General features: G+C 31.7%; 1 protein-coding gene across 1 annotated transcript in view; it reads left to right on the top strand.

The window, feature by feature from the left end:
- The first annotated feature begins 355 nt into the window (after window positions 1–355).
- Window positions 356–5,020, top strand: part of LOC106467269 (UDP-galactose translocator-like) — an 18,331-nt gene continuing 13,666 nt past the window's right edge. Inside the window, exon 1 of the mRNA XM_013927598.2 lies at window positions 356–458. The gene's annotated coding sequence lies outside the window, so the exon portion shown is untranslated. The remainder of the gene's footprint in view (window positions 459–5,020) is intronic.

The following is a 5,020-nucleotide window of genomic DNA, read 5'->3' on the forward strand; positions in this document are numbered from 1 at the left end:
AGAATAAACTAGCTTTATTTAAGAAAGGACTTGTATCGCTAAAGTTCCTCGGGGAGAATTTTTACGGGAAATTAACAAACATGTAGAGACGTTACAATATATTACATGCACTGATGATGATGCACCTAATATTTGTTAGGGTTTAGCAAGTCTACGCTACAAAACATATTCCCCCCCCTTTTTTTTTTTTTGTCTACCTGTGGAAAGCTTTTAAAATGCATTATATTTGGATGCTTATTTGTGCCCCAACATGCTTCTTGTGAATAAATATCTTTTTAGATTGTGTTGGGTATATATATGTATGTGTGTAGTTGCAGTATGGTGCGCCATCTATCAATATAAGATACTAAATTCGAAGAATCGTGTAGACGTGTCGAAAAGTGTTGAATTTCTTTCAAATTTCAAGGGAAATGAAAAGAGAAGTACAACCGAAAAAGATCGATTTTCAGAATTTTTAGGTAATTTGTTACTTTGAAAGCAATCGTTTTGTTTAGCTTTCGTTTCTCTACTATCACATCATTGTGTAAAATTGAAACATTACAAGTGATACAAAAGTAAGAGTAAAACTAAGTAAGTTAGTTTGATTTCATTATTACTATCACTGTATGAGTGTGTCAGTATGAGCTTGTCACGTTAACGCCTAGTGGTATTAACTATTTATATTATGAATATGATGATATATCGTGAGTTTAATGACAATGTCATTGATGCCATTTTAAAATTCATTTGATTCATGTGGTATTTGAAGTGATGTCATCACACATGTTTTCAATTTTTGATTCTCCAAAACCTTTCAACATTATTTACACTTTACTTTTAGCCTTTACAGACGTTATGGTGTGTACGCCGTTACTGGCGTTAGTACAATCACAAGCCGGCGAAGAATTATTACAATTAATTATTATACTTGTCATGACCTAAGACATTAATTAGTATTACTATTTGTATTAGACCTATTACATTTTTAAACACTACATTATTAATCTTGTCCGTTAGGGATTTTGAAGAATTAGAAGAGTGTATAATAATAGTATACCAGTACTACTGTTACTAATACTAGTGTTAGTATTAATAGCATGATGTGGTTTGTCAAATTTCTAGTGTGTGTGGGATAACAGTAACTAGTAGCCACAGTAATTTCAGAATCAATAGTTTATATTATGAATACTCAACATAGTTTGGTTAGGGGGAAATCTTCCTTTTCTAATATTTTGATATTATTTGAAGAGGTTTTATTAACTTGTTTAGATGAGGCTAAAAGTGTAGATTTGGATTTTCAGAAAGTATTTGTCAAGATGCTACCTAAAAGGCTGCTTAAAAAATATTGTCACTGTAGGTGTGGCATAAGTTGGCTTGTTGGATATAAAAGTGGCTGGGTGGAAGAAAGCAGAGGGTTGTTATAAATAAAGTTCAGTCAAACTGGATTAATGTTGAGTAAACTGGAATGGTCAGCCATTGCCTGTTTTAAAAATGCAAGTGCAGAGGACAGCGCTTTGAAATTCTTCTGTCGGAAGACTTTTGAAATATCATTCTCTCCACATGTGTTTTTACAACAGGCTCAATGTTAAGACCTTTGTTCTTTATTATTTACATCAGTGACTTAGATGAAGGAATGGTCAATAAATTACTTTAATTTGCTGATAATATTTAAAGGCTTTGGTGTTGTTGGCTGTGAGGAAAACACTTGCTTTAGAAAAGGATTTAGATTATTTGATGAATTGGTTGAATAAATGGCAGATGGCTTTTGATTATAATAGATGCATTTGGATTATCATAATTTGAATTATAAGTGTCATTTTCATGGAAATAACTTCACTATTATTCAGAAAATAATAAAAAAAGGAACTTGATGTTCTGGTTGATCAGTCTCTTAAGCCATCCAAGCAATGTCCTATTGATAGTGGCAGGTCGGATTGAATTTTAGGTTGTATCTACAGAAATATTGATTGCAAGTCTAAAAAAAATATAATTTCATTCTATAGATTGTTTATTAGGCCACATATGGTGTATTGTGTTCAGTCTTGGGTGCCTTACCTAAGGAAGGATATTGAACTGTTGGAAAGGGTTCGGAAGAGTGCCTCTGGGATTATATTTGTGATGGAAAAAGTTTCCAAAAAAAGGACATATTAAGATATTTGAAGTTGTCTTCTCTTGGAAAAAGAAGAGTTAGAATGGATCTGTTAGATGTTTAAAATTGTTAAGGGAATTAATAGTTCTGGTGAATCATCTTTTCATACTTAATGATGAAAAAGGTAGGACTAGGGGACATAAATATAAATTTTGAAAGGGTAGGAGTAATCTTCAACTAAGATGGTTTTATTGTCTAACAAGGTACTTGACCTTTGGAATGGGTTGACTTTAGATGTGATTGAAGCAGTAAAATATAGTGGGCTTATGAGAACTTGATAAATATTTGAATGATAAGAGCTGGTACAGCCAAGATGGACTAACAGGTCTCTTTTGTTTGTTTTTTTTGTCCGTAAATGTTAATGTGTTAGTGATTCACCAAAACTGCCTTCAAAGTTGAGGCAAAGGGTTTATTTTCTTTTTAATGTTTTTTTGAAAGTTTTCTTGTATCTTCATGGGTACAGGTTTGGAACCACTGTACTGATACAAACTTTTTTGACCATTCAAACTACTGGCTGTTACTGGTACTAGTCTTGAGTTCGGTTATCTTTAGCTACTGAAGACTCAGTCAAGAAAAGTAAACTTTCCATGCTAAAATTTGGGTGTTGATTGGATGACTATTCAGTATTGAATACACCTACTGCAATGATAAATTATAGAATTGCATAGAAATATGTAATGCAAAATAACTAACCACATATATTGCATATATAGATGAAACTGTATCACCAGTTCGGCCTTGTTTAACCCCATGTGCTGAAGTTGGGGTCTAAGTGTGCCTTCCACTATATTTTACAGACTGCCATTCAACGTGGTATTATATATTTGATGTTGAAGTTGTCAACTATTCATTTTACCCCTACGTTGTTGATAATTTAGCAACATTTTATGGTATAGGAGAGAAAATACCAAATATGATATATAGAGGTGCTGAAAAAACTGTAGATATGGATTTCAGAGGTTATAGCAGTTATGCAAATGCAATGTGTAAACTGTACAATGGACATAAGTATTTTGATTCTTTATATAAACATTGCCTTTAACACCAAGTTCTTAGTTTCTTATGTCATCAGTTCATGAATGTATCTTGAATTCAAATACTTTAACACATCTGATATTTAGTGTAAAACAGGCTTGTACTTTTTACATAAAGCTTGCCACATTTCATGAAGATACACATGGTAATTCTGAAATTATAGAAACCATTACTTAACCAGTACTGGTTTGATCCATTGGGTTAAAATCAAACGATTGTGTCTAGACTTTTAATTACATTTTTTATATAGGTTAGTGGTATACATAGATATATAAAAATTTTGTATGTATGCTTGATGATTTCTTTAATTTTAGCATGTGGAGCTTCAATTAACCCTATAATCCTAGTTCATATTAATCTAAACTTTTTAACCCAAGTTGGGCTGTTGATAAGTCTCTGTTCTAACAACATTGAAGCTGCACAATCAGCTATTAAAATGTGTTTAAAACTTTTGTTCTTTAATCCAGTGTTTCTAAACCTTTTTGATACCAGGAACCAGCTTGCTGCCTCTCTAAAATTGTCACAGGTCACTGAAATGCAAGTACAAAAAAACAACAACATTATGATTTACATACAAATATTCTGTCAGTTTTTGTTTATTTTTGTGAAATCCCATTGACAATCCAGGTGATTGTGACTGATTGGTACTCCCCAGACCAGTGGTTGAGAAACACTGCTTTATTCAAACTTTGATCTTTATTTAAATAGTCCTAAATTTTATGAATGTAAATTTTAAAAAAATTGTAAGATATGATAAGATAGTGGAATGACTAATATAAACAAATGTATATAAATAAAGCTTGGGTAATTCTCACCAGTTAACCTAAACAAGACGTGTATTTGTTCCGAAATCTTGCATTCATATTGAATGCACATTGAATAATACTTCAGTGGTAGATTTTATCACGTGTATTGGGCTAGATACTAACTCCATTTCCCAAATTAAGAGTAAAATTTCTGTTAAGGAGCTAAATTTTTCCCTAACAACACATTCCCTTTTCATTATTAACAAAAAACAAATGTATAACTAAATTCTATTCATAGTCACCAGCACCATTTTACTGTGTGTGTGTGTTCTTGAGCAGGTGGTATCTACATATTTTTCCAATTTTGTATGTTAAATATTTTCCCATTTTAAAAAAGGGCTCCATCCCTAAAGCTGTAGATTAATCAGTATTTCAAAATATGAAGGTTAAAAATGACACAAGTTTATTGATATATATATATATATATTAAAGAATCCCTTTAACCCTTTCGAGATGGGTCACGGGTGAAAGGCCGTGTCATCTCGTTTGTTGACACGCATTCAAAATTTTACTGAACTACTATTTCATGAATTTATATCAACAAGTTTGGTATGAAACTATAGATTATAATTCAAATTTTAGTGCTATACATTACTCAGTTTTTTAATCTAAAAGTAAATATTAAAAAACGGTTAAACATTGATTTTTGTGTGTGTGTGTGTGTCACGTGGTATATTGAATGCAGCACTGGTTCAGATTAGATGTTTGTAAAGTCAAAATACTAAGTCTATAGTTTGGTATGAATTAGAAACTCAAATTACCGATATTGACAAGATAGAATATAAAATAAGAAGGTCTTTTTTGTTTGCTAAGATATTGCTCATGTAATAAATCAAAGACATTGGCACCCCACCCACCTCTTTTCATTTTTGGAAACGCTCCCTTGTATACACTTACTTCTGCACAGTGTGGTTACAAGTAAATAGACACCACCTTTTAAGAAAAAATGAAATTTTTCAGTCATATTCACATAAGTTGATATATTTATAATTTAATTAATGTCTAGTCGATCTTCCTTTCACTTCGTGGAGTTCGTTGATCCTTTGGGGCA

Source organism: Limulus polyphemus, unplaced genomic scaffold, assembly GCF_000517525.1.
Source record: "Limulus polyphemus unplaced genomic scaffold, Limulus_polyphemus-2.1.2 Scaffold2549, whole genome shotgun sequence".
NCBI classification, from domain to species: Eukaryota; Metazoa; Arthropoda; class Merostomata; order Xiphosura; family Limulidae; genus Limulus; species Limulus polyphemus.